Source organism: Phacochoerus africanus, chromosome 10 (genome assembly GCF_016906955.1).
Source record: "Phacochoerus africanus isolate WHEZ1 chromosome 10, ROS_Pafr_v1, whole genome shotgun sequence".
Lineage (NCBI taxonomy): Eukaryota > Metazoa > Chordata > Mammalia > Artiodactyla > Suidae > Phacochoerus > Phacochoerus africanus.
Window position 1 is genome coordinate 103,129,863 of NC_062553.1, and position 15,853 is coordinate 103,145,715.

Consider the following 15,853-nt stretch of genomic DNA (forward strand, 5'->3'; position numbering starts at 1 on the left):
ACATTATCTAGAGATAAGCAATATCTCTAGCTGAAAGAAAAAAATAGTTGACATATTTTTTATAGAAGGGGAAGTTGCAATTTTGTGTTGTAACACGTTCAGTAACAAAAAATGTTTGCAGAAGACTAGAAAGGAAAGCCAAAAAAAATTATTAATAGCTTTACATGAAATGATTGAAATTTGCAGTCAGCTTTAGTCAGCTCTTTGCAAGTGCAGAATGGGGGTGAATTCCTACTTGTTACACATTATACTTATTACAGTGTTTTAATTAACAAGGAAAATCAGCCTCAAAATTGTCTTCAGCAGGTTAAGTATGCCATTAACTATACTTGAAAATAAGTGTTGACTGTGATTTTTTTTTTATTACTCAGATGAATTTATCACATCTGTAGTTGTATAACGATCCAATTTCACAGGATTTCCAACCCATAACCCAAGCACATCCCCCCACACTGTCTCCTCTGGGGACCATAAGTTTTTCAATGTCTGTGAGTCAGCATCTGTTCTGCAAAGAAGTTCACTCTGTCCTTTTTTTCAGATTCCACATGTCAATGAAAGCATTTGATGTTGGTGTCTCATTGTATGGCTGATTTCACTTAGCATGATAGTTTCTAGGTCCATCCATGTTGCTAAAAATAACGGTATTTTGTTCTTTTTAATGGCTGAGTAATATTCCATTGTGTATATGTGCCACATCTTCTGGATCCACTCCTCTGTCAATGGACGTTTAGGTTGTTTCCATGTCTTGGCTATTGCAAATAGTGCTGCAATGAACATTGGAGTACATGTGTCTTTGCAAGTCGTGGTTTTCTCTGGGTAGATGCCCAGGAGTGGGATTGCTAGATCAAATGGGAGTTCTATGTTTAGTTTTCTGAGGACTCTCCATACTGTTTTCCACAGTGGTTGCACCAATTTACAATCCCACCAACAGTGTACTAGGGTTCCTTTTTCTCCACACCCTCTCCAGCACTTGTTGTTTGTAGACTTTTGGATGATGGCCATTCTGGCTGGAGTAAGGTGATACCTCATCGTGGTTTTGATTTGCATTTCTCTAATAATGAGTGACATTGAACATATTTTCATGTGTTTCTTGGCCATCCATATGTCTTCTTTGGAGAACTGTCTGTTTAGATCTTCTGCCCATTTTTTAACGGGGTTGGTGTTTTTTTGGAATTCAGCTGTGGAAGGTGTTTATAAATTTTGGAGATTAATCCCTTGTCAGTTGATTCACTTTCAAAGATGTTCTCCCATTCTGTGTGTTGTCTTTTTGTTTTGTTTAGGCTTTCCTTTGCTGTGCAAAAACTTTGAAGTTTGATTAGGTCCCATTTGTTTATTTTTATTTTTGTTGTCAATACTCTAAGAGGTGGATCTGAGAAGATATTGCTGTCATTTATGTCAGAGAGTGTTTGGCCTATGTTTTCCTCTAAGAGTTTTATAGTGTCTGGTCTTATATCTAGGTCTTTAATCCATTTGGAATTGATTTTCATGTATGGTGTTAGGGAGTGTTCTAATTTCATTCTTTTCCCTGTGGCTGTACAGTTTTCCCAGCACCACTTATTGAACAAGCTGTCCTTTCTCCATTGTATATCCTTGCCTCCTTTGTCATAGATCAGTTGGCTGTAGGTGTGTGGGCTTAATTCTGGGCTTTCTATCCTGTTCCACTGATCTGTATTTCTGTCTTTGTGCCAGTACCATGTGGTTTTGATGATTGTTGCTTTGTAGTATAGTCTGAAGTCCGGGAGCCTGATTCCTCCAGCTCCATTTTTCTTTTTCAGGATGTCTTTGGCTATCTGGGTCTTTTGTGCTTCCAAACAAACTTTAAAATATTTTGTTTGAGTTCTGTGAAAAATGTCCTTGGTAATTTGCTAGGGATTGCATGGAATCTGTAGATTGCCTTGGGTGGTATAGTCATTTTATAATATTAACTCTTCCAATCCACGAGCATGGTATATCTTTCCATCCATTTGTGTCATCGTTGATTTCTTTCATCAGTGTCTTATAGTTTTCAGAATACAGGTCTTTTGTCTCTTTAGGTAGGTTTACTCCTAGGTATTTTATTCTTTTGGATGTGATGGTAAACGGGATGGCTTCCCTAATTTCCTTTTCTGCTCTTTCATTGTTAGTGTATAGAAATGCCATCGATTTCTGTGTATAAATTTTGTATCCTGCAACTTTGCCAAATCTGTGGATGAGCTCTAACAATTTTCTGATAGAGTCTTTAGGATTCTCTAGGTATAGCATCATGTCATCTGCAAATAGTGATAGTTTTACTTCTTCCTTTCCAATTTGGATTCTTTTTATTTCTTTTATTTCTCTGATTGCTGTGACTCAGACTTCCAAAACTATGTTGAAGAGACGTGGCGAGAGCCAACATCCTTGTCTTGTTCCTGATCTCAACAGGAATTCTTTCAGCTTTTCACCATTGAGAATGATGTTCACTGTGGGTTTGTCGTATATGGCCCTTATCATGTTGAGGTAGGTTCCCGTTATACCCACTTTCTGAAGGGTTTTTATAAGAAATGGTGTTGGATTTTGTCAAAGGCTTTTCCTGCATCTATTGAGAGGATCATATAGTTTTTATTCTTCAGTTTGTTAATGTGGTGTATCACACCGATGGATTTGCAGATATTGAAGAACCCTTGCATCCCTGGGATAAATCCCACTTGATCATGATGTACAATCCTTTTAATGTATTGTTGGATGTGGTTTGCTAGTATTTTGTTGAGGATTTTTGCATCGATATTCATCAGTGAAATTGGCCTGTAGTTTTCTTTTTTTGTGGAGTCTTTGTCTGGTTTTGGTATCAGGGTGATAGTGGCCTCCTAGAATGAGTTTGGGAGTATCCCTTCCTCTGCAATTTTTTGAAATAGTTTCAGAAGGAGAGGTGTTAGCTCTTCTCTAAATGTTTGATAGAATTCGCCTGTGAAGCCATCTGGTCCTGAACTTTTGTTTGTTGGAAGTTTTTTAATCACAGTTTCAATTTCAGTTCTTGTGATGGGTCCATTCATCTTTTCTATTTCATCTTGGTTTAGTCTTGGAAGATTGTACTTTTCTAAGAATTTGTCTATTTCTTCTAGGTTTTCCGTTTTATTGGCATATAGTTGCATATAGTAGTCTCATGATCCTTTGTATTTCTGTGATGTCCATTGTTACTTCTCCTTTTTCATTTCTCATTTTATTGATTTGAGTCCTCTCTCTTTTTTGCTTGATAAGTCTGGCTAGGGGTTTATCAATTTTGTTGATCTTTTCAAAGAACCAGCTTTTTGTTTCATTGATCTTTTCTATGGTTTTCTTCATTTCTATTTCATTGATTTCTGCTCTGATCTTTATGATTTCTTTCCTTCTACTAACTTTAGGTCTTGTCTGTTCTTCTCTCTTAAGCTGCTTTAGATGTAAAGTTAGCTTGTTTATTTGAGCTTTGTCTTGTTTCCTGAGGTGGACTTGTACTGCTATAAACTTTCCTCTTAGAATGACTTTTGCTGCATTCCATAGGTTTTGGAGTTTCGTATCTTCATTGTCATTTTCTGCTAGGTGTTTTTTAATTTCCTCTTTGATTTCTTCAGTGATCCATTGGTTGTTTAGTAGCATGTTGTTTAGTCTCCACGTGTTTGTGTTTTTTGCAGATTTTTTCTTGTTGTTGATTTCCAGTCATATAGCATTGTGGTCGGAAAAGATGCTTGATATGATTTCAATTTTCTTAAAGTTACCGAGGTTGGATTTGTAGCCCAGGATATGATCAATCTTAGGGAATGTTCCATGTGCACTTGAGAAGAATGTTTATTCTGTTGCTTTTGGATGGAATGTGCTATAAATATCTATTAAGTCCATCTGGTTTAATGCATCATTCAGGGCCTGTGTTTCCTTATTGATTTTCTGTCTGGTTGATCTGTCCATTGCTATAAGTGGGGTGTTAAAGTCCCCCACTATTATTGTGCTATTGTCAATTTCTCCTTTTAAGGTTGTTAGCAGTCGCCTTATATATTGTGGTGAAGCTATGTTGGGTACATAGGTATTTAAAATTGTTATATCTTCTTCTTGGATTGATCCTTTGATCATCCTGTAATGTCTTTCTTTGTCCCTTAAAATAGTCTTCATTTAAAAGTCTATTTTGTCTGATATGAGTATTGCTACTCCAACTTTTTTTTTTGTCTTTTTGCTATTTCTTTGGGCTGCTCCCACGGCATATGGAGGTTCCCAGGTTAGGGGTCGAATCGGAGCTGTAGCCACTGGCCTACGCCAGAGCCACAGCAATGCGGGATCCGAGCCACGTCTGCAACCTACACCACAGCTCACGGCAACGCCAGATCCTTAACCCACTGAGCAAGGGCAGGGACCGAACCCACAACCTCATGGTTCCTAGTCGAATCCGTTAACCACTGCGCCACGATGGGAACTCCCTAACTTTCTTTTGATCCCCGTTTGCATGAAATATTTTCTTCCATCCACTCACTTTCAATTTCTATGTGCCCCTAGAAGTGAAGTGGGTCTCTTGAAGACAGCATATATATGGGTCTTGTTTTTGTATCCATTCAGCCAGTCTATGTCTTTTGGTTGGGGCATTTAGTCCATTAATATTTAAGGTAATTCTTGATAAGTATGTTCTTATTGCATTTTATTAATTGCTTTGAATTTGTTTTTGTTGCTCTTTTTTCTTTCCTTCATCTCTTGTTCTTTTCTGCCTATAGAAGATCCTTTAGTATTTGTTGCAAGGCTGGTTTAGTGTTGCTGAATTCCCTCAGCTTTTGCTTATCTTTGAAGGTTTTGATTTCTCCTTCAAATCTGAATGAGAGCCTTTCTGGGTAGAGTAATCTTGGTTGGAGGTTTTTTCCTTTCATCATGTTAAGTATATCATGCCACTCCCTTCTGGCCTGCAGAGTTTCTGCGGAAAAATCTGCCGATAACCTTAGTGGGGTTCCCTTGTATGTGATTTGTTTCTTTTCCCTAGCTGCTTTCAAGATTTTCTCTTTGTCTTTAATTTTGGTCAGTTTGATTAATATGTGTCTCAGTGTGTTCCTCCTCGGGTTTGTTTTATATGGTACTCGTTGTGCTTCGGGATTTGAATGAGTGGTTCCTTCCCCATGTGAGGGAAGTTTTCAGCTATTATCTCTTTGAATATTTTTTCTGTCTCCTTCTCTCTCTCTTCTCCTTCTGGCACTCCTATAATACGGATTTTGGTGCATTTAATGTTGTCCCAGAGTTCTCTGAGACTCTCTTCATTCCTTTTCAGTCTTTTTTCTCTTTTCTGTTCCGCATCTATAATTTCCACTAATCTGTCCTCCACCTTGCTTATTCGTTCTTCTGCCTCCTGTATTCTGCTGTTAGCTGTTTCTAGTGAATTTTTTATTTCAGTTATTGTATTTTGCATCTCTTCTTGTTTAAGTTTTGTATGTCTTTGCTCAGTGTTTCCTGTAAGTTATCCATCTTTGCCTCCAGTTTATTTCCAATGTCTTGCATCATCTTCAGCATCAACAATCTAAAGTCTTTTTCCTGGAGGCTGAGAATCTCCTCATTGCTTAGCTGATTTTGTGGGGTTTTTCCTTTCTCCCTCATCTGAGTTATAGTTCTCTGTCTATTCATTTTTATAGGTTTTTGGTGTGGTGACGGTGACCTTTTTACAGATAATAGAGTTGTAGCCTCTCTTACTTCTGATATCTGCCCCCCTGTGGCTCAATTCGGTATGGGGGGCTTGCTGTAGGCTTCCTGATGGGAGGGGCTGATGCCTGCTCCCTGGTAGGAGGAGCTGATTCTAATCCCTCTGGTGGGTGGGGCTTAGTCTCTGGATGGGATTAGAGGCAGCTGTGTGCCTGAGGGGTCTTTAAGCAGCCTGTTTACTGAGGGGTGGGGCTGTGATCCCACCTGGATTGTTGTTTGCCCTAGGTTTTCTCAGCAGCTGACTGAAGGGTGGGGCCAGATTTTCCCAAAATGGCCACCTCCAGAGAAAGGCATGGTTGCTGAAAATTCCCAAAAGCTTTGTTTTCAATGTCCTTCCCTCACAACAAGCCACGTTCACCCCTGTTTTCCCAGGATGTCCTCCAAGAACTGCAGTCAGGTCTGACCCAGATTCCCATGGAGACTTTGCTTTGCCCTGGGACAAAGTGCATGTGAAAGTCTGTGTGCGCCTTTTCAGAATCGGGTCTCCATTTCCCCCAGTCCGTGGAGCTCCTGTGCACAAGCCCCACTGGCCTTCAATGCCAGATGCTCCGAGGGCTCTTTCTCCCCTTGCCAGATCCCCACACGTGAGAGTTTGATGTGGGACTCAGAACTCTCACTTCTGTAGGTGAGTCTCTGTGAACCAGTTAGTTTCCAGTCTGTGGAGCTTTCCACCCAGGAGTTATGGGGTTGTTTATACCACAAAAGCGCCCTTCCTACCTCTTGATATGTCCTCCTCTTTTTCTTCTGGAGTAGGATATCTTTTTTAAGGTTTCCGGTCCATTTGGGTGAAGAATGCTCAGTCTTTTGTTGTGAATTTTGTTGTTTTTAGGAGAGAAGTTGAGCTCCAGTCCTATTCCACCATCTTAATCCTGTCTCTGTGTTGACAGTGATTTTTAAAAGTGCAGTTGATACCTTTCATGCTGCTATGATTTATGTAATTTAATTTTGTAATAAATTGTACTTATTGGAAATTAAGCTATTTGAATAAAAGTTTGTGTATTTTTACACATTTAGTACTTCAGATAATGGTGACTTTTACACCATTCCAGAAAATCAATATGTATTTACCTGGTTTGTAACATTGAAATGCTGAGTTGTATATTTGTGTCTGTGAGAGTGTATATTTTATGTTTTATGAAATTCTTTGACCCCCGGGTGAATGATTTAATCAAGACCACCCTCAGGAATGCTAGCACCCTGGTCAACCAGTTGAGAGGACAGAACTCCACTTTTGTGGAGTTTGTTGAAAAAGCACCTCTCAGCTTTCTCTGTGAAAGTAAAGGGGAGGAGTGGGGAGATGGAAAGGATGCCTGTGGGGTTTGGAGAAGCAGGATTCAAGGTAAGAGCAATCCTGAGGCACAGGTTAGATCAGGAGTGGCTGGATGCACACTCCATGCTTGTGAAACCCATCAACTTTTACTGGTTTCACCTAGTTCCTCTGGCATCTTAGAATTCCTGGGGAAATTTATTTTGATAATCTGACTGTTTGATTCAGAATGCATATTTTCTTCTTAAGAAAACACTGACAATCTGTCCAGGCTTTAGTAAGCATTTCACACCACATCCTGAATTTGACATCAAAATTTGCCTTTATTGTCACAAAGGTTGAGAGCAGTAGGAACACTGGCAGACACCAGTATGAGTCTTGGCTAGGTTTCTCTAGAACTTAATGTGAATTTATTAAATCCACAAGCTTAGGGATGGGCTTGAATGGTTTGGGAAAATGAGTTGAAAGACAGAAACCACAATATTCTGACAATAAGCTTATTAAAAATCCATCAATGTTACATTTATTACATGAGAAATGTACTTCATATTTGGTTTAAATCCATTCTCAAATCTTCATTACCAGATTAGTTCCACAAAGATATTGCATTTTACAAATTCCAAGAGATTAAAAAGGGGCAATCAGACTGGAGAAAGAAATGCAATGTAACGTGGCACTTGTTTTCCTTAGAGGATCAGATTTTCAAAGGAATCTTTTGATTAAGTATCATTAGAGTTAGACTTAATATCAGATCCATATTCCCAGTCACATTATTATGGCTTGAAAGAGTTAATATGTCTTTGAAATGTGAAGAGTTTAGCTCCTATCTATTGGAAAGCTTGATAAATGGCTGCCCAATGTGCTTTAAAATCTTTCTTATTATATTGTTCTTACAATATTCTTTTGAGACAGGTGATTATGACTGACTCTCAATTGTACTAATGGGATGGAAGGCAAGGGTAGCAGCAAATCATGGTACTTGTTATGACAGCCCTAGGAAACCATTACAATGGGTGCAAATATGAAATAAAGAAATAAAAACTGGGAGTTCCTGTAGTGGCCCAGTGGTTAACGAATCCAACTAGGAACCATGAGGTTGTGGGTTCCATCTCTGGCCTTGCTCAGTGGGTTAAGGATCCGGCGTTGCCATGTACTGTGGTGTAGGTCGCAGACATGGCTGGGATCTGGCGTTGCTGTGTCTCTGGCATAGGCTGGCAGCTACAGCTCTGGTTAGACCCCTAGCCTGGGAACCTCCATATGCCACAGGAGCGGCCCTAGAAAAAAAGGCACAAAGAAAAAAAAGAAGAAATAAAAACTGTACAAATTCCAGTAATGTCCTAGAGTTAACAATTTTTAGAATTCAAAAGTGTCTTAGAGATTAACGGGCCCATTCCATTCAATTGCAGGTAAGGAACTGAGTTATAGGGAGAACTTTGCAGCACATACGAGGTAGCGCTTGAATAAGACAGACCTATCCCATAAGATTCCTATTCCTGGTCCTCTTTTCTCAAGTACTTAACTATGTTTGGAAAGAAAGTACTTACAGCGAAAGTCTAGAAAGACCATAATTAAACAGTATAGATGAGTGTATCTGTATTGCCTGAGAGTCAGATCAAAAATCATTTTTCTGGGAAGATCAAGGGGGTCATCAAAGTGGAAGTAGAATGTGTGTGTGTGGTTTTGTCTGTGTTTTGTTTTAATTTTGGGGTGTGAAGTATAAGCAAAATTGGCAGGCAGAGTGGTAAAAGGAAGACATCTCTGTTGAACATAGTTGGAGTCCCCTAGGTAGAAGCAGGAATGCACTGGGTATGTTTAGAAAAGAGATTCAAAGTGAGGGATCACTTTGATCACCAGGTAGGTCTCCTATGGAGGTTTAGTAGCAAATAAAACTGTAAGGGTAGCAGAGGCCACATGGCGAAGAGTCAGAGTGTGAGGAAAGAAGGCCATGTTGTATAGATAGCAGCGTTAGGCCTTGCTGCTTAAGGGAGTTTCTTGATTTGGGGCCCAGGTGTCCCATCTGTCAGGAGTCATTACTCTTCTCCCTGGCAGGAGGTACTAGCCAATGGGTAATTCAGATTTGATTATAACAGCATCTGGGAACTCCTATAATGTTGTGCCTGCTTTTGATTCCTCAAACCTGGTTGAGTGAATGCATGTGTGCTTATACATGTATGTGCGCAAGAGAAAGGCCCCCAAGCAAAGCCTCTAATTAGTATATATTGGTTCAAAAAGTGTCAGTCTGTTCTAGCTGATCCCATGCCTTTTTGGCATTAGAATGCCTTGGAAAGCACTATGTGAAAGTGAACCATAGTTCTTAAGACCATATGTTTTTTGACACAGAACATTTGTAACTTCCAATATTCCCAAGGGGCAGAAGTGGTTCTTAAAGGTGGTTATATTTATTTATCCCTGTACATGTCAAAAGGGAGAATTATTTAGGAAGTTTAACATTGTGCGAATTCTCATTAATAGCCATTTTATTACATATGCATTAGGAGTTGTTACAGAGTCAGTGTACAAATCTTATATTTAGTGTGCTATCCTTGCAGGCATGTTTTACAAGCCATTTAGATCACTGGACAGTTACTACAGAATGATGGTGCCATATTTTTTCAAATATATACAGGTTATGACACGATGAAATGTTAATGACTTTATGATACCTTAAGTTGTTGTGTGAGGGAAATGACTAATTTTTGAATAAAGGACTAATCAAACTCAAGGTAAAGCAATAACACTTAATCTTTAATGTAATACCTCTGTCCTGCCTCTGCCCTGAACCCTAAAATTCCAAAGATTTTACAAATATCAACTTATTCTTTGTTTCATTTTATTATTTCTTTTATTCTTACTTTCATTTTTTAAACAAAAATCCATTTGTCAAGTTAAGCCAAAAAAGTTCAGCTTACATCAATAATTGTATTTGCACATCCATTTCTTAAGCCCAAATAGTTATCTAGACAAATTACCTCACTGCTACTTGTACACTGGTACATTGTGGTTTTTTTAAGTATATTTTATTGCACCATGGATTTATGCACCTCAAGTACTTGCCTCTAACTCAAATGAAAATAGTTCGCAAATAACTGAGAATCAATTTAGTCCCAAATGTTTATCTCTAGGTTACAGATGTTTTCTTTCTTCATTTTTCTGACTTAGATGCATTCGGTTCCTTTTTAACGTTATAATCGGAGTTAAATAAATAAATGTTTCCATTGGGAAAAGGACTTTCACCAGCTGCAAGCTTCACTGCATTGGTAAATTTATGTTTATTCTGTAGTAAAACAGTAATGCACGGCCCTGGCCTGAAATCACAGCTAAAATTTAATCTATTTAATTGGGCAAGTTCAGTCTGAGGTCCTTCTGTCCTTCATAAAACTGTCCTCTGGCAGTTTGCGATTGTAACAAACCTCCAAGAGTGAGTTACGGTTTGGTGCTCAAACTGGGACTATCCACAGGATTATGCAGAAAGTAATATCCCAATTGGGGGCAGTTTATCTTTTTACAATGAGATATTTAATTTTACTGTGCCTAGAAATATTTGTCAAGGAGGCAAAAAAAAAAAGTTTGTTCAAAGACCTTTTTGGCTCTTTCCTCTAGTTTTCTAAGGTAATTAGTGTAATAATGTTTCAGTTCCTTTGACTGGAAAATTGTGTTTTAAAACTGTCAGATGAGTTTTAAAGAGACGTCAAGGCTATACACAGGTTAATGAATCATGTCTGACTTTAGGATTTGGGTTCTTTCCCATCCTCTTGGTCAGGTGCTTCTCAGATTGAATATAGACTGTGAACCCACAAATTAGGTGCCCCCTCATAAAAGGCTTAAGTACTATTGTGCATGCTCCATTTTCATTGAATGGAAGGCGAAGGAAACTGGTATTTTTTGAGCACCTACTATAAACAGATGCAGTATTCTGTGTGTTATACATATTAACTCATTCAATAATCTCTCCCTCTATTTATAGATATATATTTTTGCATATATCTATATATCTACATCTAAACTGATTTTCAGATATTGAATATTTTTTCGCTATGGAATCAGAGCTAAAAGCTCAAGCCTCATCATTCCGGCTCCAAAGTTTCCTCTCTTTATCCTTCATTTTTACTTTTGAAAATTAAATAGGTAATGCAAAAATCCACTCTCTTGGTGAAAAAAAAAAAAAGAACTAGAATATTGTGGTTAAAGCTTAAGAGCTTTTGAAAACCATCTCTAATCCTGATCTCTTCTTCTACTGAGATAAACAACTTTATACATTTTATATGTATCTTTTTCAGAACTTGAAAATGTTTTACTCACATATATGTACCCATAAAAATGTATAAAATGGTTTGGCATATTTCATTGTTTTTTATATTAAGTGATAGTGAACAAATAATTATAGAAGAAGCTTTTTATCATTCAAAAATTTGTATTTGAGACCTATCTTGAAATACAGGGATCTAGCTTATTCATTTTAACAGCTCTATCTGTGACTACATCATATTTGTATGTATAAGTGCAATTACAGTGAAGATTGTGACAACATTCTTTTACAATTCTCCTTGGGCATATGTGCTAGTGTTTCTGTCAGAAGGAGAACCTGGGGAGTTCCCGTAGTGGTGCAGTGGTTAACGAATCCGACTAGGAACCATGAGGTTGCGGGTTCGGTCCCTGCCCTTGCTCAGTGGGTTAACGATCTGGCGTTGCCGTGAGCTGTGGTGTAGGTTGCAGACGCGGCTCGGATCCCGCGTTGCTGTGGCTCTGGTGTAGGCCGGTGGCTACAGCTCCGATTCAACCCCTAGCCTGGGAACCTCTATATGCCTCTGGAGCGGCCCAAGAAATGGCAAAAAGACAAAAAAAAAAAAAAAAAAAAGAAGGAGAACCTGTAAGTAGATCTGCTGGGTAAGAGTGTGTGTGCATTTTTAGGTTTAACAGTTACTGCTCTATTTCTCCCCAAAGCAGATTCCCAGTTTTGCTTTGTGAGAGCCCCCATTTTCCCCCATCTCTTGAACCTTGGGGGCTGTGCTCAGCTTTTAGATTTTTGCCCATCTCTTGAGATTAGAAGTGTTTTCTCACTGTTGCTTCAATTTGTCTTTCCCCAATTACTAAAGAAGGTGGACATCTTATCAATGGCCATTTCTATTTTTACTTCTTATTAATTACTTTTTTCATTTTTGTCCATTTTTCTTTTAGGTATTTGTCTTTTTTTTCTTCTTATTGGCATATTGTCTGTTACATATATTGCAAATAATTTTCTTAATTTATATTTTATCTTTTAATATTGTAATGATTTCTTGAATTGTTCAGAAGTTTTAAACAAATAGGCTCCATTATATTAATTTTTTGCATAAAAATTGTTATTTAAGAAGGATTTTCTTCACTCCAGGATCAAGTTTTCATTTTTATACATGGTGATGTTAAAGAATGGTGTGAATTCTTTGAGTCAAGTCTTGATTGACATCTTTCCAATCAATTTCCAGTCTTTTGATATTACCAAATAGTATAAAGCTAAAAGTACAGATAGATCCAAGTCTAGAACAAAGTTACTAATTTCTCCAAAGTGGAGTTCAAAGAGGGCCTGTTTCTTGGTTTAAGATTCCCAGGCTGACCCTGGTTGCCAATAGGGTTAACTTGCTTTGAAAATTGTTTACCAATGAGAAGAAGGAGAGGGAATTTGGAAAGAAAGGGTACTTGCTACAAAGTGTTTATATTCTTAGAAGTAGAGCATTTTGTTCTCATCCCTAGGGGCTGGGGACAGTGAAAGTGATGTATGTCTATTGAAATTTAAGGGTGTGCTTAAACATAAAAACTAAAGTCAGCTTCTTGTCTGAAGATTACTGAAGGGACAGGTATAGTAACTCACCCTTGCTGGCCATGAGGGGACCAGAGTGTAATGTGTGTGAGTCCAAAGGTATACTCTGGAAAGGCCACACTAACACTCTATTTTCTCATGAGACTTTGAATGTTTGGAAAAGAACCCCAATGATTTTCTATGGCTTCACCTAAAAGAGCATTGAGACTAGCAGAGGGATGCTAAGACCAAAGGACTGCCCAGGTGATCCCTAAGTCGAGTGCTATTCTCAACAAGGAGATGTATATTGGCAGGTGAATCTGACATGTGTGCTTCAGGGAGTAAGGTTGCCCTTCTGGGGGGGGGATCATTTGATAGAGGCAGGCTGTCCTGTTAAAGCTGAACCAGTCCTTAAGAAAAAGGACCTCAAAGCAGACATCTACAGAGCACATGGGTCAAATTTTTTCTCCCTCTTTGCCACATTTACCATATGAAAAGAGGCCAATAAGAGAATTTAGAGTGAGAGGGACAACTGTTAAGATATTTTTTCTGTTAATTTGTTAATATAGGGAATCAAAATGATAGATTTTCTGATGTTGAATCATATATGCAGGCTCTTTTAATTTATTTATTTTCTTTTCACACTTTGTTGGATTCTATTTGCTAATTTATTGATATATTTTTAAGAGTTCTCATTCATGTTTAAAACTGAGGAGTTTTCTTATGGCTCAGCAGGTTAAGGATATGGAGTTGTCAATTTCTGTGGCTAAGGTCACTGCTGTGGTATGGGTTCAATCCCTGGCCGTGAACTTCCTCATACCATGGGTGTGGCCAAAAAACAAAAACAAATTAAAAAACCCAACAAAACAAAAGTGAAATTGAACTATACTTATCTTGTAGTATATTGGTCCATTTTTGAATGAAAATATTGTAGGCTGTGAGATTAGTTGATTAGATGTAATATTTTTTTAAGATCTGGATTTGTTTACATAAAAGGGGTATTATCAGTTACCTGATCTATCTATCTTCAGTCAGGGGGCTTTTGTATAAGTAGATCATTAACTTTATCTGTTGAACTTATTTTATTGGTGTTCTATTGGGTTTTCTATTACTTCCTGGATCACTTGTGGTGATTTATATCTTCCCAGGAAAATTATCCAGTTCATGTAGGTAATGTTCAAATTCACTGGTAAAAGATTACTGATAATAGTAACCAAAATCTCATAACCTGATAAAAGTCTTTGAATTAATGTTCCCTTTTATGACCTTATTGTTATTATGACCTTATTGTTGTATCTTCACATTTTTTTTCTTGATTGTAATTACCCTAAACTTTTCTTTTTTTATAAATTAAAAAAAAGTTATTTAAATCATTTTCATTTGCTATTATTTTATTAATTTATTCTCTTGTCATCATTGTATATATTCTTTTACTTTCTTTGAGTTTATTTTCCTATTTCCATTACATTGCTTCCTGATTGCAAGATACAGTCTATTTATTTTCAACTCTTTTTTTTTTCCTTTTTTCTTTTAATAGCCAGGGGTATATATTTTTCCATTTAAGTACCACTGTTTCCACCTGTGGGTTTCTTTCTAGTTGAGAAATTCTAAATAGTTTATTACTAATTATTTTTAAGTTCAGTGTTCTGTTTAGTACATTCAGCCTATATTACATAATTTCAATTTTTTTTAAAATAATATACATTTTAATCAGTTTAGTTCTTAAGCCCTTGTAATAGGGATTCTGTTTTGTGACTTGTGCATTAGAGGGATATGCTTTGGCTTTTAATTTTTGAGTCTAATCAGTGACTGTCTTTATAATTTTTAATAATTAAAAATTAATTATAGGCATTCCCATTGTGGCTCAGTGGTAATGAACCCAAATACTGTCCATGAGGATGTGGGTTCCATCTCTGGCTTTGCTCAGGGGTTAAAGATCCAGTGTTGCTGTGAGCTGTGGTGTAGGTCACAGAGGCAGCTCAGATCCCATGTTGCTGTGGCTATGGCATATACTGGCACTGTAGCTCTGACTTGACCCCTAGCCTGGGAACTTCCATGCAGCCCTAAAAACAAACAAAAAAAGTTACAATAATTTAAAAACATATAACATAAAATTTATCATCTTAACTGTTTATAAGTCAAAAAATCAAGTCTACAGTTCAGGAGTGTAAAGTATGTTTACATTGTTGTGCAACATTATCTCCAGAATTTTTTTTTTACTTGCAGAATGAAACTGTATACTCAACAACTTTCCATTTCTTCTTCTCCTCAGCCCATGACAACCACCATTCTATTTCCTCTTTCTAGAATTTGACTATTTTAGATATGTCATATAGGTAAATTCATACAGTATTTGTCTTTTTGTGAATGGCTTATTTCACCATAATGTCCTCAAGTTTCATCCATGCTGTAGAACATTGCAGAATTTCCTTTTTTTTTTTTTGCTACACTTGTGGTATGTGGAAGGTCCTAGGCCAGGGATCGACCCTCACCACTGCAGTGACAATGCCGGATCCTTAGTCCACTTGCCATAAGGGAACTTCTGATTTCCTTTTTTTAAGGCTTAATAATATTCCATTGTATGTTTATAATGCAGTTTGTTTATAACATTCACAGGTTGGACATCTACATGGGTTGCTTCCTCTTATCACAGATTATTTTAAACCCATTCATACCAATTGTAATTATGTCTAGGTTTTAACTTTTTCCTTATTTCATGTTTTCTTGTCATTATTCTTCCCCACATTCATTATTTTTTACATTTTCTACTTCTTCTGAGTATCCTAAAAAGTTTTAACATATGCACCTAAACTTTTTCTCTAACAACATCTAAAGCCAATCAATTAAAATGAGCCTTCAAACTTAACATGCTTTTACTCAACTCTGTTTTCCTCTATAGCCTCCACACACATGTATAACTCCCATTGAACATGTCAATAATGACTAGAATTATAGGTCTAGATGGATTTTAAATAATTTTTTGAAGCTTTATAATCTCTAATGATCTAAATTTACTTTTTTTGCTGGCTATTATATTATTGTTTCAATCTAGTTTTATTTTTCTTCTTGCTGGATTATATCATTCATCTTTCAGAGTTTTGGGGTAATAAGTATTGGGAATCCATGTGTATTTAAAAATGTCATTATTTACTCTTAGGTGT